The sequence below is a fragment of the Macrotis lagotis genome, chromosome 1 (genome assembly GCF_037893015.1).
Source record: "Macrotis lagotis isolate mMagLag1 chromosome 1, bilby.v1.9.chrom.fasta, whole genome shotgun sequence".
Taxonomy (NCBI): domain Eukaryota; kingdom Metazoa; phylum Chordata; class Mammalia; order Peramelemorphia; family Peramelidae; genus Macrotis; species Macrotis lagotis.
This window is the reverse complement of record NC_133658.1, coordinates 281,427,911-281,453,627: the sequence shown is the minus strand read 5'-3', so window position 1 is coordinate 281,453,627 and position 25,717 is coordinate 281,427,911. Positions and strand designations below refer to the sequence as shown.

Below are 25,717 nucleotides of genomic sequence, written 5' to 3'. Positions count from 1 at the left end.
TGAGAGGACTGGATGCAGGGTGAGGCAGATGTGTGCAGGAGCTGAGGCAGATGTCAGGGAGGGACCATAGAACGGGGAGCCCCTCCCACAGATCCCAGCTGGGTTCCCCGCTACAGTTCCCATTTATGGCAAGGTCAGGCACTAGAGGCAGAGCCCATCAGGAAGCATAGGAAAGGAAGATACCCAAAGCCCAGGGAAATCCAAAGCCCCCAAATCACCACCGTCAGTGTTTCAGGGGAAGGTCTGATGTAGTTTGGTGTTTTGTTTTTTCCAAATTTGTTCCTGAAGGGCAGTTTAATGAAGGAAGTTAATAGTATGGACAAGGGAGGGATAAGACATGGGGGGGGGGGGGGGGAGTCATCCATAGTTCCTCCACCACTATCTAGGTGAGAGCAAAAGCCTGGTTAGAGGTGTACAGCCTCAGTAAATAGAGCTGTATGGGAGAAGTGCCTAGAAAGGGCTGAGGAAGGTGGAAGACTGCTTACTCAATGAGACAGGTCTGGGGAGGCAGGAAGCAGGTTCCTCAGAGTCCAGCAGATACTTGAGGTTTCCAGCCACATCCTGTTTCCAGAAGCACCCCCCATTCCTCTTTGGCTTGGGAGCAGCAGTTCAGAGGCTGGAGTCCGGGGCTCAGGAACAAATAGGAAGAGTGGGACTGGAGAGCTGGTGGTCCCCTAAGGCCCTCAAGGTCTCTTTGGACAAGGCAAGTGGCTTGAGAGCCAATGAAGCAGCAGAGTGGAGGGAACTCAGCCCTCCGGGCCTGGCAGGCAAATTCCTTGGGGTTCCAGGGTCAGAAAGACAAACAGGCAGCCAGAGTGAGTGAGGAGGAGAAGTGCCAACTTCCTAAGGGTCCTGGGATCAAAGGTAATAGGGTGGTGGGGAGACAGGTTGCGCCAAGTTTCACTCCCACCCAGTCTTGACAGGGGAGAACTTCCAGAGGTCTGGATGGCCCATATGCAACAGCTTGTCAAAGGGTGATGAGCTCCACTGGAAAGGCGGCAACTGGTCCCACATGGGGCCACTAACTGCTATAAGCTGGAAATCTTTAGCCATCTCATAAGAAGTCACCTTCATGTCGATGCCTCCATGGGATCTCTGGGATAGAGCAGGAAAAGGATATGTTCCATTAGCTGGGTTGAGGTCTGAGCGGGCTGAGATGGCATTCTCCCCATTCTGCATAGGGGTGCAGTTATGACATCGGGACAGGGGGTCATGAGGGAAGTTGTTGAACCTCATCAGGCGGATCATGGAGTCCAGGTCATGCACCAGTGACTGGTTCCGTTCAAAGATCCGGGCACTGGGGCTGTTTTTATAAGAGAACCAGTCTCCAAACTGCTTCACCAGGTCAGGCATCCCACTGGCATTGAACACTGACTCAAAATATGGTAAGTTGTAGCTGGCCCAGTAGCCTTTTTTGTACAGCTCTTGAGTCTTGTCAGCCACCACCACCATGCCTGGAATCTGCTCAAGAATAGTGAGCAGGTCATCCATGGCCTTGGGCTTTCCAGGAACGAAAGCTTTGTAATCTATGATCATCCATTGGTTGTTGTATGTGCCACTGTTGAACTTCTTAAAGATGGAGGACCACATGGACCCATTCTGGGCCAGCCGGTTGGCCACGATATTATGCAACCACTCAAAGACGCTGTTTTGAGGCTTAATGTACTTCCAAAGCTCTGTGTTGCTGTTGCCAACGGTCGTCTCCTGAGTCACCAACCCACTGCTCAAGATATAGAAGTCATCACAGGAGAAGATGGTCCCCAGGGAAGGATGAGAAAACCTGCACATTTCCAGGGATCAACGGTGCTTTACCACTGGGCAGCCTCTGGAAATGGAATGAGTATTTCTTGATGATGCGAAGCATGTGCTGGTAGGACATCCAGGTGTTGTGGGACACCAACAGCTCACTGTTGTTGGGCAGCAGCTTGATCAGGGCCGAGCAAGAGCCCGAGCCCTTGACCCGCCTCTGCTCCAACTTGTTCAGGGCCGGTTCTAGGTCCTCCAAATCACCCGACAACTTGAACAAGAGGAACCCAAAAGGGCTGATGGTGAAATTCTTAGATGGGAAAGCTATGTGTCCCTGGTAACTGTCCTCCAGTCCCTTCAGCTGCAGAAGAGTAAGCTCCACCTGGTGCCAGTGCTCCACATCCTTGTCTGATGCAATCTGCTTCTGCATCCAGGCCAGGTTCAGTTCAATGTAGTGTTTCAGTTTCTCACAGTAGATGGTCTCATACTTGAAGGGGCCACAGTAATCCACCACGTATTCATCCAGTGCATGTAGATGAGCTCAGCAGACACTGCTGCCTCCACCACCCCAGCCGCATAAGCCTGTAGGGCATTGCTGTATTGCCCATTGGTAGCCAAATCCAGGAAGGCCCACCCGGTACAGTTGATGGCGTTGCTGAGGTTGGCCCAGGCGATGGCCCCGGGCCGCCAGCCCTCCACCACCACCGGCTGGCCCGTGGCCGCGTCCAGCACCACCGAGCGGCTCCTGGAGGGCGGTGGTGGAATGGCGGGCCGGGGCGCACCGGGCCGCAGCCCCAGCCCCGGCCCCGGCCCCAGCGCCAGCGCCAGTCCCAGGGCCAGGAGGCCACCCGGATACCTACTGCAGTTTCTTTTGAAGCTATCCTAATCCACTGATCCATTACTTTATTTCTTAACCAGTATCAAGCATTTTTGATGATTGCTGCTTTATAATAAAGTTTGAGATCTGGTAGAGCTTCCTTTACATTTTTTTCATCAGTTCTTTTGCTATTCTTGCCCTTTTGTTGCTCCAGATGAATTTCGTTACTATTTTTTCTAGTTCAGTAAAGTAGTTATTTGGTAGTTTGATAGGTATGGCACTGAATAAGTAATTTAATTTGGGTAGTATTGTCATTTTATTATATTAGCTCGACCTAACCATGAGCATTTGACATTTTCCATTTATTTAAATCTGACTCTATTTGGTGAGGAAAGCTTTATAAATGAGTTCATGCAATTTCTAGGTTTGTCTTGGGAGGTAAATTCCCAAGTATTTGATGTTGTCTGCAGTTATTTCAAATGGAGTTTCTCTTTCTTTATTTTGTTCTTGGGTTTTGTTGTTCATATATAGAAATGCTGATGTAGTTTATTTTATAGCCTGCTACTTTGCTGAATTTGTTAATTGTTTCACGGAGTTTTTTAGATGATTTTCTTGGGTTCTCTAGGCATGCCATCATACCATCTGCAAAGAGTGAGTTTTGCTTACTCATTGTCTATTCTGATTCTTTCAATTTCTTTTTCTTCTCTTATTGCTACTGCTAGCATTTCCAATACTATATTGAATAGTAATGGAGATAATGGGCCTCCTTGTTTCACCCCTGAATTTATTGGAAATGATCTGAGTTTATTCCCATTAAATATCATATTTGTTGATAGTTTTAGATAGATACTATTTTTTATTTTAAGGAAAACTCCACTTATTCCTAAACTTTCTGGTGTTTTTTAATAAGAATGGATGTTGTATTTTATCAAAGACTTTTTCAGCATCTATTGAGATAATCATATAGTTTCTGTTGGTTTCACTATTGATATGTTTAATTATGTTGAACCATCCCTACCTGCCTGGCATAAATCCAACCTGATCATGGTATATATCCTGGTATTATCTTGCTGTAGCCTCACTGCTAAAATTTTATTTAAGATTTTTGCATCAATATTAATTAGGGAGATTGATTTACAATTTTCTTTATCTATTTTGGTTCTTACTGGTTTAGGTATCAACACCAAGTTGGTGTCATAAAAGCAGTACTCCTTCCTCTCCTATTTTTTAAATAGTTTATGTAGAATAGGAATTAATTGTTCCTTAAATATTTGGTAGAATTCACTTGTAAATCCATCTGGACCTGGAGATTTTTCTTAGGGAGTTTATTGGTAGTTTCTTCAATTTCTTTTTCTGAAATGGGGTTATTTCAGTAATTTATTTGCTCTTCTATTAATCTGGGGAGTTTGTATTTGTTGTAATATTCATCCATTTCATTCAAGTTGTCCAATTTATTGGCATATAGTTCAGCAAAGTAGTTCTGAGTTATCACTTTAATTTCCTCCTCATTGGTGGTTAGTTTTTTTCATTTTTGATACTGGTAATTTGGTCATCTCCTTTCTTTTTTAATATCAGATTGACCAGAGATTTGCCTATTTTTTAGGCTTTTCATAAAATCAACTCTTAGTTTTATTTATGAGATCAATGGTTTTCTTGCTTTCTATTAATCTCTCCTTTGATTTTCAGAATTTCTAATTTGGTCTTTAATTAGGGTTGTTTTAATTTGTTCTTTTTCTAGATTTTTTAGTTGTATACCCAATTCATTGATCTCCTCTTTCTCTATTTTATTCATATAGGCATTTAGAGATATAAAGTTTCAGGGGCAGTTAGGTGGTACAGTGAAAAGAGCACTGGACCTGGAGTCTAGAAGACTGAGTTCAAATCCAGTCTCAGATACATAATAATTACCTAGCTGTGTGAACTTGGATAAATCGTTTAACCCCACTCACTGCCTTGCAAAAAAAAAGATATAAAGTTTCCCCTCAAAACTGCCTTTGGGGCATCCCATAAATTTTGGTATGATGTCTCATTATTATCATTATCTTGGATATAATTTTTGATTATTTCTATTATTTGTTGTTTGATCCACCCATTATTTAAGATGAAGTTATTTAATTTCCAATTAGTTCTTGGTTTATCTTTCCCCTGACCCTTTAACACATGTAATTTTTATTGCATCATGGTCTGAGAAATGTGTATTTATTATTTCTGCCTTTCTGCATTTGATTTTAAGGTTTTTGTATACTGCCAAGAAAAAAGATGTATTCTATTCCCATTAAGTTTTCTCCAGAAATCTATCATATCTAAGTTTTCTAAGATTTCATTCACCTTCTTAATTTACTTCTTGTATATTTTGTTGTTAGAATTATCTAGTTCTAGGGGTGGCTAGGTGGGGCAGTGGATAAAACACTGGCCCTAGAGTCAGGAGTACCTGGGTTCAAATCTGGTCTCAGACACTTAATAATTACCTAGCTATGTGGCCTTGGGCAAGCCACTTAACCCCATTTGACTTGCAAAAACCTTAAAAAAAAAGAATTATCTAGTTCTGAGAGAGGGAGATTGAGGTCTTCCATAAATAAAGTTTTGCTATCTAGTTCTCCTTTTCCTCTAAGAATTTAGATGCTATACCATATACATGTTTAGTAATGATATAGCCACATTACCAATGGTGCCTTTTAAGAAGATGTAGTTTCCTTCCTTATCCCTTTTAATGAGATTGATATTTGCTTTTACTTGACTGAGATTAGGATTGCTGCCCCAGATTGTTTTACTTCCACTGAGGCATAATATATTTAACTCCAATCTTTTACCTTTACCCTGTGTGCATCTCTCTGCTTCAAATGTATTTCTTGTAAACAGCATATTGTAATTAGTTTTAATCCATTCTGCTATCCGTTTCCATTTTATGGGACAGTTCATCCCATTCATATTTACAGTTAAGATTGCCAATTCTGGGGCAGCTAGGTGGCACAGTGGATAGATCACTGGCCCTGGAGTCAGGAGTACCTGAGTTCAAATACAGCCTCAGACACTTAATAATTACCTAGCTGTGTGGCCTTGGGCAAGTCACTTAACCCCATTACCTTGTAAAATCTAAAAAAAAGATTACCAATTCTGTATTTCCCTCCATGCTATCTTTCTCCACTTATATTTATCTCTTTCCTTTTTTCTTATTCCTCCTCACCAAAATTTTACTACATTTCCCCTTTGACTTTTTTTGAATTTAACTTTCAGTTTATTTTCACTTATACTTTCCTTTCCCTTTTATCAGTCACTTTCTTCCCTTAACTTCCCAGTTCCCTGTCTCCTCCCTCCCCCCCCTTCTCTGAAGATTACATTAGATTTTTAAACCCAAGTGGGAATGTATCTTATTCCCTCACTAGGCTAAATCTATTGAATAGAATTTACTCAACATTCACATTCTCCCTTTTTCCCCCTCTAAAATTGTAAATCTTTGTACCTCTTCCCTTGGTGCTCTAATATTATTAATCAGTTCAATTATTTGATTGCTTGATAAACTATTGTTATCAGGATAGCATCACAGACTGTTTACTTGATTGCTTGATTAGCAGCATTGACTCAAATTGCATCAAATTGTAATTATGATCATCTTTTACCTTACCTTTTCAAGTATCTTTCAAGTACACACAGTCCTCCTCATGAGCCAAAGTATCATCCAAAGCCATATTATTTATTGAACTATTTGTGCCCCTCCCCCAGGCTTATTTTCTTTCACACTTTACCCCTCACCCAGGGTACTTGACACCTTGTTAAATAAACCAAGGCCAACTGTCTCTCCCCTTTTACCCTCCTCTATCCAGGGTAATTAACCCCTTGTTAAGTGAAACACCAGAGGCTGATCTAATTAACTGTAAGAATCTTAAAGATTTCTTAAATATTGGAAGGCTCTGGAGGTCTCACTGAGAGCTTTTCAAATGACAGTAAGTAACAGAGACATTGTCTCAGATCCTTGCAGCTTATGATGCCCTCATTAGACAAGCACCTTTGATTAAAGTGAGTCAAATTATAATCAGAATTTAAGTTAAAGTTAACATAGCTGCTTTTTTTTCAGGATTTTTTGTCTCAATCATATGGAAGTGATCTTGGACCTCTTCAATTGAGAGACAAGATCTAATTATACCTTTATCCTTTAGGTTCATTCTCTTCAATTATATTCTACCCTGTAGTTTTGCTTAGAGATATAAAGTTCTAAAGAATCAGAATTGTAATATCTTCCCTTGTAGGGACCAACATTTGTTTAAAACAATTTTATTTTTTCAGTCTCTTTTTTCATTTACCTTTTTTTATGTAACTCTTCAGTCATGTATTTGGCAATTGAATTCTCTGTTCTATTCTAGTCCTTGTGTCAGGAAGTTCTGGAAGTCCTGTATTTCATTGAACATCCATCTTTTCCCCTGACAATATATGCTGAATTTTGCAGGGTAGTACATTCTGGGTTGTAATTCCAGGTCCTTAGCTCTCTGAAATATGTTATTCCAGTTCTTCTAATCCTTCAGTGTTAATGCTGATAGATCCTCTGTTAGTTTGTTTGTGATCCCTGTTTTCGTTTTGCTGTTTGCAATATTCTCTCTTTTATTTGGGGGTTCTGGAATTTGGTTATTACAGCCCTTGGAGTTTTTATTCCAGTGTCTCTTTCCGGAGGGGTTCTGTGGATTCTTTCAATTGTTATATTGTTATCTTGTTCTAGCAAGTTGGGGTATTTTTCTCTTATAATGCCCTGCATGATGTTTTCCAGATTCTTCTGTTGGTCCAGGCTTTCTAGTAGTCCATTGATTTGTAGATTGTCTCTTCTAGATCTGTTTTCAAAGTCATTCATTTTCCCTGGAAGGTACTTTACATTTTCTTCAATTTTTTCAGCCTTTTTATTTTGTTTGATGGAAACTTGTAGCCCTATAGATTCATTAGTTTCTAACTTCAATTCTAATTTTTAGGATTTTATTTTCTTCAATTATCTTCTGTGTTTCCTTTTCCAGTTGGTTATTTTTCCTTTTAATAGAGTTGATTTCTTTGGTCAACATGTCACAATTTTCCTGAATGACTTTTATTTCCTTTTTCCATTTTCTCTTCTTCCTTTCCTCTTTGGTTTTTAAATTCTTTTTTAAATTCTTCAATAAGCTTTTGTATTTGAGTCCAATTTATAGACTGTTTTGATACTTCTCCTGTAAATTTTTTGCTGCTTTCTTCTTCAGACATGGCACTGCTGTCATCTTTATCTATAAAGTATTTTTCTATAGTGAGCACTCTCTTATCTTTTTTGTTCATTTTTTGTTGTAGTAGTTCAGCTCCTGGAGTATATGGAGAATAGAGGAAAGCTTTTATTTTGCTGGGGCTGGGGTCTGATCCCTAGCCTGATGTTGCCCAAGATGTTGCCTATGCAGTCCAGGCCTTGCCTTTTTAGAGGTTTGTTTCCTCCTTTATGTCCAGGTTCTGACAACAGAGGATTGTTCCCAACCCAGTCCTGTCTTTTACCCTGTGTTCTCAAGGTTCAGACTTTGTTTGGAGCTGGGATCCTCCCTGCCAGCTTGTTATCTAGCTGCCTGGAAATCTGTTATTATTAAGCTGTTGGGACCTGGATTGCACTGTGTCAAAAAGCCTCCTGTTGGCTTTCCTCCACTCTCCCACCTCCTGGACTTTACTTCCCCTTTTCCCTCAAAGAGACAGACCTACACAGAAGATCCTCCATGAGGTCTACAGTTGAAAACCTCTTTGAATCTTCTCTTTTTCTTGGTGGGATCTATAGTGTGAATGTCAGAGTAGAGGCTTCATTTATCTTTGGTAGGGAAAGGCAACAGGAGCAGGTTAGTTCCAAGCCACCATCTTATCTCTGCCCTGGAAGTATCCTTGCTATTCTTCTTCTTTTTTTTTTTAAGTTTATTTTATTTTTTGGTAAGGCAGTGAAGTTAAGCGACTTGCCCAAGATCACACCCCTAGGTAATTATTAAGTATCTGAGATCAGATTTGAACTCAGGACCTCCTGACTCCAGGGCCTATTCACTATGCCACCTAGTTGCCCCCTTGCTATTCTTCTTAAATTACAATCCATCTCACATTTCCCATTTCCATCTTTTGCACATTCCATGCCTGGAATGTGTTCCCATCTGACTTCTGACTTCTATAAGTTCCTTCAAAGATTAGCACAAGTGCTGACTCATAATGAGAACTGTAATGATCCCTCTTCTTACCCAGGTGTATTATCTGAGGTATACATCCTAGAGAGGGGAATACAAGAAGACATGTCAAAGAGTCATGGGGAATATTTTATAAGTAACCATATTGTCCTAGTGGACTATTACAAAAATAATAGTGTTGGTGGGAAAAACAATGAGGAAAAGAGAGATAATACTAAAACTGTTATGTACGAAAAAAGTTTTATTTATGAAAAAATTCATCTCTTACTTTTTTTATTCTATTTATTTATTTATTTTGAATTTTATAATTTTTTTCCCTAATCTTACTTCCTTCCCCCCCCCACCCCCTACAGAAGGCAGTCTGTTAGTCTTTACATTGTTTCCATGGTATACATTGATCTAAGTTGAATGTGATGAGAAGGAAATCATATCCTTAAGGAAAAAAAATAAAGTATAAGAGATAGCAAAATTACATAATATAATGGGCTTTTTTAATTAAAGGTAATAGTCATTGGTCTTTGTTCAAACTCCCCAATTCTTTCTCTGGATATGATGGTATTCTCCATTGCAGATACCCCAAAATTGTGCCTGATTGTTGCACTGATAGAATGAACAAATCCATTAAGATTGATCATCATCCTCATGTTGCTGTTAGGGTGTACAATGTTCTGGTTCTGATCATCTTGCTCAGAATCATTTCATGTGCAAAACCTTCCAGGCTTCCCTGAAATTCATCTCTTTCATTTCTGAAATGCCTCCAACATTCTATGTTTGTGCAGTTTTTAAAATACAACTCAAGTGTAGGACTCTGCATTAAGCTGCTATTAAATTTTAGTAACCCTGGACAAGTCACTTAACCCTGTTTGCCTCATTTTTCTCATCTGTAAAATGAGTTGGAGAAAGAAATGGCAAACCATTCCAGTATCTTTGTTAAGAATACCCCAATACAGAAAAGAGCAGAAAGGCTCTGCTCCCCAGGGTTGGAGGGGCGGCCCGCCAGAGAGGTGCCCTGACACAGCAAAAGAACTTCAGCCTCCCGGATGCAGTCCCAGGGTGTCAGGAGCCGTGGCTCACAGCAGTGGGGGAGTTTCCTGACCTACACCCTGGTGGAGCACTGGGGAACAACTTGGGGGATCAGCGGGGGGACCTCTGTCAGAGCCAGCACGTGAAGCCCAGCCCTCAGGGCACACAGCAAGCAGCATGGCCAAGGCAGTCCAGATCCAGGAAACAGAACCAGGCAGAGCAAGTAAGCAGGAGCCCCCAGGGCATGAGCCCATTGAGCTGAGGGAGGGGAGTGAAAAGAGAGACTGTAGAGCTCTGTTCCTGGAACAGGACTCTGGGGTTTTGACCACATTCAGGTCCTGATCGCAGTCTAGGCCTTCCCATAGAACAGCAGGGCCCCCCCACCTCAGCCCTGTGGCAGTGGGGGGCACATATGGTCATTCACAGACCAGGAGGGAGGACAGAGCCTCACACACTGAGACCCTTGTGGGAATGTCCCAAAAGCTCAGGAAGCACCCCAAAAACAGGCTAAGGCTGGGAAAATGAGCAAGCAGAGAAACAAGAGGAACACCATTGAGAAATATTTTGCCTGTGAGCCCAAGAAGAATCAAAACACTCAGTCTGAAGATGAGGAAGCACAAGCTCTGGCATCTAAAGACTCCAAGAAAAACAGAAATTGGGCTCAGGCTATGACAGAGCTCAAAAAAGACTTTGAAAATCAAAAGAGGGAGTTAGAAGAAAAACTGGGAAAAGAAATGAGAGAGATGCAGGAAAAATATGAAAATGAAGTCAGCAGCTTAGTCAAGGAAATTAAAAAAAATGCTGAAGCAAATAGCATGCTAAAAACCAGCTTAGGTCAAATGGATAAAACAGTTCAAAAAGTTATTGAGGAGAAGAATGCATTAAAAAGTAGAATGGGCCAGATGGAAAAGGAGATAAGAAAGCTCTCTGAGGAAAACAAATCCTTCAGACAAATAATAGAACTCAGGGAGATTGATGAATTTATGAGAAATCAGAACTAAATACTTGAAAACCAAAAGAATGAAAAATTAGAAGAGAATGTGAAACATCTCATTGAAAAATAAAACTGATATGGAAAACAGACTTAGGAAAGATAATTTTAAAATATTGGAATACCTTGAAAGTCATGATCAGGAAAAGAGCCTTGACATCATTTTCAAAGAATTACTACAGGAAAATTGCCCTAATATCCTAGAAGCAAAGGGCAAAAGTAGAAATGGAGAGAATCCACAGATCCCCCTAAGAAAGAGATCCCAAAAAACCAACCCCCAGGAATATTATAGCCAAGTTCCAGAACTCCCAAGTCAAAGAAAAAATATTACAAGCAGCCAGAAGGACACAATTCAAATACCATGGAGCTGCAATCAGTATCACACAGGACTTAGCAGCAACTACATTAAAAGCTCATAGGGCTTGGAATATAACATACTGGAAGGCAAAAGAACTTAAAAAGCAACCAAGAATCAACTACCCAGAAAAACTGAATGTCCTCTTCCAGGGAAAAAGATGGACTTTCAATGAATCAGGGGAATTCCAAATGTTCCTGTTGGAATGGCCAGAGCTGAACAGAAGGTTTGATCTTCAAATACAGGACTCAGGTGAAGCATAGAGATTGGAGAAGGGGAAAATATGAGGGACTTAATGATGATGAACTGCATATATTCCTGTATAGAAAAAGGACACTGATAATACTCATATGAAACTTCTCATTTAATAGAGCAGGTAGAAGGAGCTTTTATAGATGAAGCACAGGAGAAAGCTGAATTTGAAGATAAAATATGGTGTAAAAATGGAGTCAATAGAAAAAAGGGAAATGTAATGGGAGAAAGAAAAAGGAGAGGGGGAATAGGCCAAGATATTTCATATAATAAGATTTTTCTTTATTACATTGAGCTATTGCAATGATATGGAAGGGGGGAAGGCAAGGGGGAATGAGGGAATCTTCACTCTCATCAGAGGTGGTTAGGAGAGGAAACAGAATATATACTCAATGGGGTATAGGCATCTGGAGTAAGAAGGAGAAAGGGGGGGGATGGGGGAAGGGCAGGGATGTGAATGAAGGAGGAAAGGATGGACCATGAGAGGAGAGTGGTCAGATATAATACATTTTCTTTTTTACTTCTTGCAAGGGGCTGGAATTGGATGGCCTGTCTGGGACCATAGGGCCAGATGGATGCTGGGCCTAAGGGGTGGTATGGGGGCATGGGGCTTCTTGGCCCCAGGGCCGGGGATCTGTGTGCTGTGCCACTCAGCTACCCTACAGCAGAGTCAGTGAAAGGAGAGAGAAAATATAGTACGTGGTAGTGGAGAAATACGAAAGGAGGTAGTTGCAATCAGCAATGGCAGCGGTGGAAAAATATGGAAGTAACTTTTGTGATGGACTTATCATAAAGAATGTAATCCAAGGGCAGCTAGGTGGCACAGTGGATAGAGCACTGGCCCTGGAGTCAGGAGTACCTGGGTTCAAATCCAGTCTCAGACACTTAATAATTACCTAGCTGTGTGGCCTTGGGCAAGCCACTTAACCCCATTGCCTTGCAAAAACCTAAAAACAAAATAAAAATTAAAAAAAAGTTCAAATCTGGCCTCAAGCACTTATTACTTACTTAGTTGTGTGATCTTGGGCAAGTCACTTAACCCCATTGCCTTGCAAAAATAAATTTTAAAAAATATAAAAAATAGAAATGAATGAATAAATATTACAAGCATAGTTCTGTCAATTTTTATGCAGATGAACATTAAAAAAAAGAGTGAAGTATATAAATTTGTGATTTCCACATTGGGCAGTTGCCCAGCCACCCACCTTTGAGAGAACCCTGATTACAAGTGTCATTTTAATGACCAGTTCCCCGAACTCAACATAAAATTAGTAATCAGTTCTATCGAACTGGTGTGAACCTACTTTATTGCATCACTGGAATTGTTCCTTTTGAACATAATGTGATCATATATACAGGATAAAATGAAAGGTGGAAGGTGGAAGTGAGGACATGTCACCACCTAAGCTATTACAATAATCCATGTTCTGGGTTAGATATAAAGAAGGTTTTTTTTGCATGAGTCAAGAAAGAAAAGGACTGATACCAATGACAAAATAATTTTTTAGGCAGTCAACAAGCACTTACCTTAATAAGCTGACTATGTACACTAAACACTGAGACTACAAATTAGTCCCTGCCTTCAAGGAGCATTAGCGTTCTAATGGAGGAAACATTTAAATAACTAAATACTTATGTAATAAATACATAGTACATAGAAAGTAATCTCAGAAAGAAGACATTAGTGGTTGAAGATCAAATATTAGCCCCCTCCAGATAGTGGATTTAAAAGGATTCCTTTTTTTTTTTTAATTATTTTTTCAATTACATGTAAGATTTTTTTTTTTTTAGATTTTTGGCAAGGCAAATGGGGTTAAGTGGCTTGCCTAAGGCCACATGGCTAGGTACTTTATTATTAAGTGTCTGAGTCCGGATTTGAACCCAGGTACTCCTGACTCCAGGGCCGGTGCTTTATCCACTATGCTACCTAGCCTCCCCAGAACTCAAAATTTTTAAAAATGAATGTTAAAAGTCTTACATGTTGGGGCGGCTAGGTGGCACAGTGGATAAAGCACCGGCCCTGGAGTCAGGAGCACCTGGGTTCAAATCCGGTCTCAGACACTTAATAATTACCTAGCCGTGTGGCCTTGGGCAAGTCATTTAACCCTGTTTGCCTTACAAAAAAAAAAACCTAAAAAAAAATTTGGGGTTTCAAATTCTCTCCCTCTCTCCACTGAGAAGGCAGTGCAACATGTGCAGTTAGCCAAAACACATTTCCATATTAGCTATATTGTTAAAGAAAACATGGACCAAAAAAATTTAAAAAGTAAAAAAAAAGGTATACTTAATCTACATTCAGATTCCATCAGTTCTTTCTTTGGAGGTGGATAGTATTTTTCACCTTAAGTCTTTTGGAATTGGATTAGATCATTGTATTACTGAGAATAGCTAAGCCATTCACAGTTGATTTCATATTGCAGTTACTGTATATGGTGTTCTGGTTCTACTCTCCTTTCACTTTGTATCAGCTCATGTTTTTAGGTTTTTTTCCTTAAAGTATCTGGCTAACCATTTCTTGTAGAACAATAGTATTCTATCACAATCATATACCACAACTTCTTCAGTAATTCTCCAATTGATGGACATCACCTCAATTTCGAATTTTTTGCCATTTCAAAAAAGAGCAGCTACATGTCCTTGTAAAAATAGATTCTTTTTTCTTTTAAAAAAAATCTCTTCGGGTAATAGATCTAGTAGTAGTATTGCTATGTAAAAAGGGTACATAGTTTTATAATCCTTTGGTCTTAGTTCTAAATTGTTCTATGTATTGGCTGGATCAATTCACAACTCCACCAATTAGTGTCCACATTTTCTCACATTCTCTCTAACATTTGGGATTTAAGATGAGACATAAAGGAAGCCAGGAAAACTAAGAAAGTGAGGTGAAGAGGGAGAGCATTTCAGGAACAGAAAAAATTAAATATAAAAACATGGAGATGAGAGATGAAACAGTAGGTCAGTCAATGTAGCTGAGTTACAGGGGCAGCTAGGAGGCACAGTGGATAGAGCATCAGCCCTGGAGTCAGGAGGACCTGAGTTCAAATCTGACCTCAGACACAATAATTACCTAGCTGTGTGGCCTTGGGCCAGTCACTTAACCCCATTACCTTACCCCAAAAAAGTAGCTGAGTTACTGAGTACATGGGAGGGGAGTAAGGCATAAGAGACTGGAAAGAAAATTGTGAAGTTGTTAAAATGTAAGATTTAAAATGTAAGATGATGGTAAAAGGAGGGCCACTGGAGTTAGTTGATTATGGGAGCCTTAGGTGGGGGGGAGTGGGGTTTGACATAGACAAAACTACTCTAGGAAAATTACTTTAGCAGCTGAGTGGAGGGTGGGTTTGAATTGGGAGAGACTTGAGGCAAAGAGACCAACAATCAACAATTAATTATGACGGAAATAGGAACAATCAAAAATGGTATCAGTTTTCCTCCATCAGATTACAAATTCTTTGAAGGCATAGATAGTGTCTTATTTCATCTTTGAAAACCTATCTTCCTACACTACCTTGTATATATTTCAAAAGTTGATTTCCTCAATGGGGATACTTCCATCAGACATTGATTATAGTTTCATGAGTAGGTGCAGCTGAAAAAAATTCATCACTTGGTGATCAACCTTCCTGTGAATATAGGTAAGTTAACATGTGGACAGCAGACATATCTATTGTCAAGCCTCTACTCAAATGCTTATGTGGCAGGGCCTGTCAAAGTTTTTGTCTGCTGAGATAAATTTCAATGAAGCATTAGATAATGACTTTAGTGCTGACCTTTGTGGAGAAATATTTATTATATTGTTTGGAAAATTTGAATTTATTATATTGTTTGAACTTAGCTTCTTGGGACTAGAAATTGTCGTACTCAAAAGTTTCCTGTAGAGGTCAAGCTGATCTCAGAGACCGGGGGAGATGAGAGGGAAAACCAGGTTGCAGGACAAGATTCCACCCTGATCTTGTTTTGGGTCCATGTTTGTGCAAGGCTTATGTTTAGGGTTCCCCAAATTTGAATGCTTATGTTTACATCTCAATGGATTTTTGCCTAGGAATTGCTCTCTCTCTACAAAATTGCTTAATGGCTATATGCAGGTTCCTATGCTAGTAACTCTTCCTTGACCCCTGTAAAGCATAAACCCAAAGGACTTAGGAGGGAGTCACATCTTCCTGCTCTCTCCTCTGCCAAAGCATCAAATATATTTTGTTCTAAAACTATTTCAGGTTTAGGGACTTTTTCTGACAACTAATACTTTTCATACAGCAATGTTTTGAATATTAATAAATATTTGTTAAAGGTTTGGTGCCTCAGCAACTAGGAGAATGACAGTGCTGTTATAGAAGCAGAAAAATTAAAAGAGGAAACTTGGAGAGGACACTCCCAAACTCATCTCTTCTCAGAGGTGGGAAGTCCATAAGTTTCACATTTCACAAGTTTTTCAGACTTTTTCAATGTATTGAGTAATTGTACTGATTTCCTCCACCCCTTCTTTAATTCTTTTTTGTTTCTTTGTAAAAAAAAATCCAATTTTTTTATATGGGATGGCTTTCTGAGAAAAGGAAAAGGGATACAAGGGAAAACTTTGATGATGTTTAAAGATGAAAGACATCAATAAAAACAATTTTAAAATACAAGTAGGGAAGTCAACAGGAGGAGTGAATTTCAGATAAAGACAACGAATTCATAGAATAACAGGATCATAGATTTAGAGCAGGAGAGAACCTTAGAGGTCATCTATTGTAATCCCCTTATTTTCTAAAACTGAGGTTCAGAAGAGAGTAACATGCCCAAAGTAAACCAGATAGCAAATGGTAGAGGAAGGTCTTAAACCTAGACCCTCTGACTCAAATAAAGTACTAGGGGAATGAATATCCAGGTCAAGATGGTTAGCAAGTCAATAGAAATACAGGTCTGGGGACAGCTAGGTAGCACAGTGGATTGAGCACAAGCCCTGGAGTCAGGAGTACCTGAGTTCAAATCCGACCTCAGACACTTAATAATTACCTAGCTGTGTGGCCTTGGGCAAGCCACTTAACCCCCCCCCCCATTGCCTTGCAAAAATCTAAAAAAAGAAAAGAAATACAGGTCTGAAGCTCAAGAGAGAAAATAGATGAATTAGGTGAATGTTTTACATCCCATTAGCTTTTCATCATACTCTCTAGGTTTTTAAAGTTTTCTCTCTGAATATCTGAAAGTCATTATATTATGATCAGTACAGCAATATCATTACTAAGATAAAATAGATTTCTATATCCCAAAATAGTTATTATTCAACTGAAATATTATTTATATTCCAGGTAGATTGGGTAGTCCAATAGTTTGATCACTGGTATCAACTAAACTAATCTGATGTACACTTGAAAATTAAATATAAGCCCTAGGGACAATGGAAGAAGAAAGAATGAGTTATCATAGTTATCCTATTCCTCCACCTAAAGCTAGAATCAAAGAAAAGTATAACCTTGCATTGTCTTTATAGAGACCAGACAGTTATTCCTGATTTAGTGGAAAGACTACTGGTTCAAGAGTCATGATCTGGATCTCTAAACCCAACTCTCCTATTAGTCAATTTGGGTAATTCAGTTTAAGCCAACAAACATTTAAGACCCTAAAAAAAGTTGTTTAAACACTACATACCATAGTTTATTCATCTACCAAAATTGAGCCTCCCCTTCTTTTGGGATTATTCTATTAAACAAAAGAAGTTTAATACACTGAATTGTTTTGGACAAGTTAAAATCACTACACAAATGAAAATATCTATAACTGTTCAAGTTTGTAGAATTGTTCTGAGTGCAGCGGGTATATAAGTCTTTGACCCTTCTCTCTTTCAGAGTAATCTGGAGAAGCTTCCCAGAAACTGCCTAATTTGCTTGACTAAACCCAGCTGCTAAGGAGAATGATTAAAATGAAAAGGTAAAAATAAAGGGGTCTTTCCAACACCAAAATGGGAGGTAATGATGAAGAAAGAATCACACCTGGGCACTGAAAGACTAAGGGAATTAAAAGGGACTGATTCATCCTAACACCTTAAAACAAAGACTTTGAGCAAGGTGAGTAGAAGTGGTGCTCACAGCTATCTGGGAAGAGAAAGCATAGGAATATGGGAACTAGGAAAATGAGAGAAAGTATTATATAGTCTGGAAGCATTCTGTTCTGGGTGTGAAAGAACTGCACCCCTTCTGCTTTCCCTTCTGACCTCCAATCCAACAGCTCAAAAGTCTGACACCATCTTAGGTTTAAAAAAAAAAGTAACTTCCAGAATACAACTGTGAAGAGGAAAGACCTTGAGAAAATTTCTGAAAGTCTTATCTATGCTTTTGCCAGGATGCCATTCACAGAAGTATTGCAAGTCAAGAGGACTATAGAGGTCCCTAGGGGGAAGCAGAGACCCACAGAAGAGGCAAGGGGAACTTAACTCTGTGGTCAAGGGTATGACTTGTCCCAAACTGTGTAAATAAGACAATTTCTAAGCTTGATTCTTTGTGAGCCTCAGCACTTGTAGGAAAAGAATTGATGGCTATCTATGGTTGAAGGATTCCATGCACTAACCTACCTAGGCTGCAGATGGGAAGAGAAGATCAGGAAAGTCTTTATGGAAGAAGTAACATTTTGAGAGACTTTAAAAACAAAGGTAGCGATTCAACAGATGAAAAGAAGGGGAGCATTTTAGGCATAAGAAATAGCCATAAGTAAAAGCATGGAGGGGAAGGAGCAGAAGATAATCCAATTTGTGTTGAGCAAAGAGTGAAAATAAAACATTTTGTGCAGTCATTTCAATCATGTCCAACTTTTCATGACCCCATTTGGGGTTTTCTTTGCAAAAATACTGGAATATGTGTCATTTTCCTATCCAGTTCATTTTACATATGAGGAACTGAGGAAAACAGGTTAAGTGACTTGCCCAGGCTCACAAAACCAGTAAGAGTCTGAGATTACATTTGAACTCAGATCATTCTGACTCCAGGTACAATGCTCTATTGACTAGCTGCCCTCAAAAGATAATACTAGCTAAGTTGTTTGTTTTTTTTTAAATCACTGCTTGGGAAAAAAAATCACTGTTTGAAAATTTTTAGTGGCTTTCTACAGAGTAAATTTTATATTTTTGCCTCAAATTTAAGGACTTCCACATTCAGGTGCTATCCTATGATGATATATTTTTTTAAATAAGCTATTTAATACCTCTTTATAACAGGACAAGATGACCTACATTATGTTTTTACTATCAATGTTTTTTGAAAGATAGCATAATAGAGTAGTTAGAGGGTCAGGAGACTTTGGTTAAGAGGGGAAGCTAGGTGGCACAGTGTATAAAACACCAACCTGAGTTCAAATCTGACTTCAGACCCTTAATAATTACTTAGCTGTGTGACCTTGGGTGAGTCACTTAACCCCACTGCCTTAATTTTTTTTTAGGTTTTTGCAAGGCAAATAGGGTTAAGTGGCTCGCCCAAGGCCACACAGCTAGGTAATTATTAAGTGTCTGAGACCCGATTTGAACTCAGGTACTCCTGACTCCAGGGTCAGTGTTTTATCCACCCTGCCACCTAGCTGCCCCAATTTTTTTTTTTAAAGAGAGAGACTACCTCTAAAACATCAAGCTCTGTGACCAAGGGTATCACTTAACATTTCTTTCAGGTTTCCAGTATAACTTTCCAACATATAAGTTACAAATAAATTGATCTGCAATAGTAGAGGGAGCTTCTCGATGTAAACAAAATTTGGGTCTAAAAAACAGGTTTTTTTAGACAGACACCTATTTAAAATTATATCTTTTTTTTTAGGTTTTTGCAAGGCAAATGGGGTTAAGTGGCTTGCCCAAGGCCACACTGCTAGGTAATTATTAAGTGCCTGAGACTGGATTTGAACCCAGGTACTCCTGACTCCAGTGTCGGTGCTTTATCCATTGCGCCACCTAGCCACCCCTAAAATTATATCTTGTAAAATGAGCCCACAAAAAGGATTCTTAATATCATAACTCTTGAAGTTCCATTGTCTTCCAGTACATCTATGGAATATGGAAGTGGAACACTGGTTTTGACATAGTAGCTGTATGACCAACAAAGGCACTTACTGTCTCTACACCTGGGTTTTCTCCTGAGTAAAGGTACTAGATAAGATGCTCTCTGAGGTCCCTTTTATCTCTGAATTTTTGCTTTCTAGATTTCAAGTCCCTTCCAATTTGAACTTTCTATGTTCTAAGATGCATGCTTTCGAGTACATGAATCTAAACAATATAATGAAAACCATAGGACTAATACTCTACTATATTGCACTTTAAGTAGTGTCCCAGCAGGTGGTGCCCATCAGCTTCCTTTGGCTGTACTGAGGATGATGAGAGGTTGACATCCTCTTTTCCATCGGAGGGTGGGGTGGGGAGAAAGAGTCCTTGTCTGTTGGGTAGACAAACTGCTAAGAGTTGTAACCCTCCTCAAGCCAAACCTCCCCTCTAATTTTTCTCTATTTATGGGATCATCACCCTCTTAATCATCTTGACTCAAAAACTTCAATAATTGAAATTCTTCCTTCCATTTTTATCCCCCCATATTTAATCAGTTGCCTGGTCTTGCCCATTTCAACTCCACACCATCTCTCACATCTACTATCTTTTATTTATCCTACTAGTTCAAGGTCTTCATTGACTTTTCACCTGGATTATATTGTAACAACCTCGTCACTGGTCCGCCTATTTCTTTCCTCTTCAATGTGTCCTTATAAGGTTGTTAAAAGAATTTTCTAAGACATAAACCTTCACTGGCTTAGCATAAAGTACATGTTTCGTGGCCCAGCATTTAAGATCATCCACAATTTGACTTCAATCTATTTTTTCAAATCTCATTTCACTTTACTCTCTGTTTTCATGCAACTTATGTTCCTGGCAAAGAGAATCACTAGTTATTTCCCATAACTTGACATTCCATCTCATTCTATGCTTGTACCTATAGGTTATCCCTAGGCCCAGAACATACACTCTTGTTTCCTGCCTCTCAGAATTTCTCTTTCAAGTCTTAGTTTTAGATTCCATCTTCTTTTTTTTTTTTAGGTTTTTTTTTGCAAGGCAAACGGGGTTAAGTGGCTTGCCCAAGGCCACACAGCTAGGTAATTATTAAGGGTCTGAGATCAGATTTGAACTCAGGTATTCCTGACTCCAAGGCTGGTGCTTTATCCACTACATCACCTAGCTGCCCCATTCCATCTTCTTAATGGATTCCATTCTTCATCAAAAAGTGGTTAATTTTTCCTTTTCAAACTTTCCTAGATCACTTTGTCAGACTCCCTCTTTTGCCCCATCATTCCTTACCTTGAACTTAAATTTACTTAAATACAGATTCATTATAATACAATGTAAGCTTTTGGGGGAATGGGGGGAAGGAGAAAAACTATGACATTTTAAAACTTTGTATCCCCAGTGGACTTTACACATAGTAGGAACTATTATACATTTATCGAGTTAAGTTAACTAAGTGACAGCAATACTTTCCTTTGTTCCAGCAAGTAATAAAGGCCTTTAGTTTCCTTCTTTATTTTTATACTCATGTGTTAAAATGAATACTTGAAAGAACACTGGGTTTGAAGTCTAAAGATCCATTTTGGTCATTTTAGCCTGTCAACTGGAAGAACCTATGGAGGTCATTTAATTCAACTTCTCCCTGTTGAACAGACAAGTCTCAGATAAGATGACTTGCCCACAATCTCATACCTACTTAGTGACAGAACAAGGGTTTGAACCCACATTACTTGTAGTCCAATACATTATACTTCCTTTATCATCATGTTTTCTCATTAGCTATGTAACTCTAAAAAATCATCTAATCACTCCAAGCTTCTTTTGGCTATACTGAATACTTTGGGAGTTAAACTTTAATTTTAAATTTAAATCTTTAATATTTTTTGCTACTCTATAATTATATCTTGCTCCAAGATCTTTCCTTTGCTGTGCATAGAAAAGCAGCAAAAGTATAATAATAGCAATTCACACTTGGATAGGGTTTTAAGTTAGTTTTATGTCTGCCTTACTCCCTCTGACTAGTATTTTAAAGAGTGAAAATAAGGCTGAGTAGTGTAGCATTTATTAAGATATTATGTACCAGGCATTAAGAAGACAAATATAAGCAGAAAGAAAGACAGTCCCTGTCTGCAAAAAGTTTTTATTCTAATGGGGAAAGACAATACACAAAAAGAAGACAAGGGGTGAGGGGGCAAGTATGATGGAGAAAATGTGGAGTACAGCCAGAAAAGTAATGAATAGAATGAAATTATTTGAGCAACAAATTATTTCCTTGAACAGGACTGTTATGATCTCTTCATTGTACTTTGTTCTTTGACTTGTCAATCAGGATGTTCAAGAGGAAGGCTCAAAACTTTGTATATATATATAGTGTCTTATGGAATTCTAAATTTGGTCATCATTAACCAAACCATTCAAGTAAACAAATATGATTTATATAAAACCACAAATTCTAAGTTATTTGCAGTCTAAAATATCTATGTGCTTTGTAGTTTGCAAAAATTCAACACAAAAGTCACCTTAATGAAGCCTTCTTTCTCTGTCCTATCCTTTTCCCATCCCTAAATAAACATATACCAATGTTGTACTTGGGAAGATTCTTCCCAACTCAATGAATGAAATGAAACTTTGAGATAAGCACCCTCAAGTTCAAGAGAATGTGTGAAATCCTGCCTCAAGTCACTTAGTAATTACCTAGCTGTGTGACCTTGAGCAAGTCACTTAATGCAACTGCCTTGCAAAAAAAAAAAGAATATGTGGGTCTGCACAAACCCTCATCAATATATTCAAGCCAACCAAAGGATGTGATTAATTTCCTTGGGGTGAGGGAAAAGGAGAGGCAATCTGGATAAATTGACTTGTCTAGGGTCATATAGTTTGTCTGAAACCAAAGTTGAAACCAAAGTTCTTAACTTCAGGGTTAGTGCTCTATCTACCATGTCCCCTAAACTCTCTCAGAATTACCATATTTCCCCAAGTATAAGACACACTTTAATTTTGAGGGCCAAAATCTGAAAAAAAATGTATTATATAAAGTTATTGAACTCAAGTTTTATTCATCATAAAATTCATACAACTCCTCATCACTGTCAAAACTCCCATCCATTAGTTTGCCCTCATCTGTGTTTGATGACTAATCGCTGTCATAGGTGAGGCTCTAATTGCCATCCTACCTGTGCTCTGGTTTGTGGTTGACTACATGCACTCCCTGGGCAAGTCTGGTGCATGGATGCATGCTTAGCCCATTCCACTTCATGAACCTGAAGCACCAATTGTATCCTCCTTTGAAATCGGTCACTTCTTTTTCATCAGCATTCTTCTTGCCTCATGTTGAACCATCTTTGTGGACACAGAAATTCCAATAGTCCATCTCTTCAACTCCCTCTCAAACTCAGGCCATTTGGCTGCCTTACCTCTCATAGCCTTCTTCTGCTGCAGTGTTTTCAGGAGGGTTTCTTCTTCCTGTAACCAGAATCAGATTGTTTCTCAGTTGGAGGAAGACCAAACTAACATTCAGCAGTACAATTTCCATTTACTTTTGCTAACTGGGCCACTTTGAACTTGAATTCAGCACTGAACAGCAATCTTTTCTGAACCACTTCTGGACAGAACATGGCAAAACATAACCTAACATGCTGATAACAGATGTAAAACAATGAGCACAAAGACAAGTGTGAAAAAGTGGGAAATACAAGTAAAAAAATCTACAACCACTGTATAAGATGCTTCCAGTTTTTAGACCCCAAATTTTCCAAAAAGATGTGTCATATATTGTTGGGAGCCAGGGTCTCTAAGCTGTTTGACACAGTCACGGCAAGAAGACTCAGGGCAGTCACACTGCCTGATGGAATAATATTTCCTTCTTCAATATATATAGGGATTCCATGTATACCCATATTTATAGGTCTATTATTGATTGCAAAACTTACTCATCCTAATAGTGGAATGACTATAAAGGAAGGATTTCAGAGAAATTCCTTGAATAAAACAGATTGTGAACTCTGTCCAAATTTAACAGGACTACCTCTCCCTGAGACTTACAAAAGGCTTCAGCATTATGAAATCTTTGGAAGATACAGCACTGGGAGTTCCAGGGAGATGTCAGAATATATACAGAGAAACCAGATACAAGATGGGTCAGATAGAATTCCAGGGAAATTAACAGCTTTGCCCCCCCCTTATCATACACGGGAATATATGATAAAGATGGTGAGAGAATAGTTAGTATAGGTAACCAATATGTGAACTCTAACAGCTTTAGATTATTGGAAAAGAACAAAAAGTCATAGAAACCGTAGTGTCTACCAACAAGGGCTGAAAGGAAAATTAGTTATTGAAGGAGTCAATGGACAGGTGGACAAACATAACTACCCTCACGATAGGTTGTCAAGGGAGCATATTGAAAAACATTACATATGCAGTATAAAAACATAGAAGCATTCCATTAAACAAATTATATCAAAGATTATTATAAGGAAAGTTCTGTTTAATCAATAACTTTACTATGCAGCAACAAACTAGGCAACAGGCAGGTTGAGGTCATCACGGTCTGAGCAGGAACAAGAAAATTAACTACATGATTGATAATCACACTTGTAACCACTACATGATCAAACTTGTAACCATATGAACTATGTGATTAATGATGAAAATTGTATACTTTTGTAACTGAGGAAATGATTTTAGTTTGCTTGTTTCATATGATTCTAAGACTATAAAAATAAATCTAAGCAGCTGACAGTCAGTCAACCTGCTCCTGCCTTTACCCACTTGTTGATTCAACTCATTTAGCCAACTCTATCCCTCCTGTCAAGTTCCAAGGACCCCATGGAGGCTGGACCCCCGAAATATATGGGGAAATATGGTAATTCTCCATAAAGATAGGACACACACCCCAACAAACATTTGTACTATTCATACCAGGGTTGTCTAAAATGAGGCCCGGGTACGCATGCTCCTTGCAGTGTGGATTTTATGCAGCCCCCATTGGGTTTATTAAATGCTTTAGTAAATGAAGTTGAGCCGCAAAAGAGCTCTCACTAAAATGGCAAATCAAAATATATTGTCTATTGTTTCAATAAAAATTTTAAAAAGTAAGGTTGGACAGCCCTGAAATACAAAGAATACAAGAGGCATGTAGCACGCAGTCAGAGAATACATATGGGAAACATGTATGGAAAAAGCAATTCACATCTCTGGTGATATTGACCAACCTGTGTCTTCTAGTAATGTAAGCATGCTCCTCCCAGTAATTCCCTGTGGGTCGTAAATGGTCTGCCAACTCTGCCAGGTTTTGCTCCCTACTAGTTTTGTCCAGCTGACGCTCAGTGTTTTTCTCCACAAGTTCCGAGGTCATTCCTAGGCATTGCTTCACTGGATAAGTAATTGTAGAACTTTTCTCTGATTATTGTTTTAGCCAGGGTGATATCTTCCTCATTGAACCAGTAGGTTTTTTTATTAAAATTTTGAAATTTCCCTTGCTATATAGCTCTTTTAAAAAGGAGGGAAAAAATTCCTAGATTTTTTACCTTGACCTATATACTGTTTCTCAGAATTTTGGCTAGAATGTGCTTTTCTCAGAGAGAGAAGTAAGATCTAGATCTCACATAAATTTTATTAGCCTGGATGTGTGTCAGATTCAAGCTTGTTTCTGGTTGCTATTTCAAGTTGGGGAGGGGATTGGAGGTCCCCAAGCTCTATATCCAAAGAATGATCCTTTTCTCTCTAAATACAGTCCTACAGTGAATACAAAGAGCAAATAAAAAATAAAACCATTAATCTAAATGGTAGTAAAACATATCAAAATTATGCCCAAAGGGCAGCAAAAATGTGCATACCCTTTGATCCAGCAATACCACTACTGGGTCTATACCCTGAAGAGATTATGTAATTTTGCTATCTCTTATACTTTATTTTTCTTCCTTTAGGATCTGATTTCTCTCTCATCACATTCGACTTAGATCAATGTATACCATGGTAACAATGTAAAAACTAATAGACTGTCTTCTGGGAGTTGGGGAGAGGGAAACAAAATTAGGGGGAAAATTGTAAAAAATTCAAAATAAAAAAAAAGAAGTTTCACCAAAAAGGAGAGGAAAAATATAAGATAATAGCTAGAGGGGATGGAAGGATCAAGAAAGAACCTTTTGGCAAAAGCATCACTTGTACAAAAATATTTATAGCAGCCCTGTTTGTGGTGGCAAAGAATTGGAAATAAAGTGAATGTCCTTTAATTGGGGAATGGCTTAACAAAACTGTGATATATATATATATATATATATATATATATATATATATATATATATATACACATATATGTATGTATGTCATAGAACACTATTATTCTATTAGCAACCGGGAGGGATAGGAATTCAGGGAAGCCTGG

General features: G+C 38.8%; 1 pseudogene; it reads right to left on the bottom strand.

Annotated features, from left to right (window-relative positions):
• Window positions 1–352: 352 nt before the first annotated feature.
• LOC141492785 (putative phospholipase B-like 2 pseudogene) lies at window positions 353–24,688 on the bottom strand (annotated as a pseudogene).
• Between the last annotated feature and the right edge of the window lie 1,029 nt (window positions 24,689–25,717).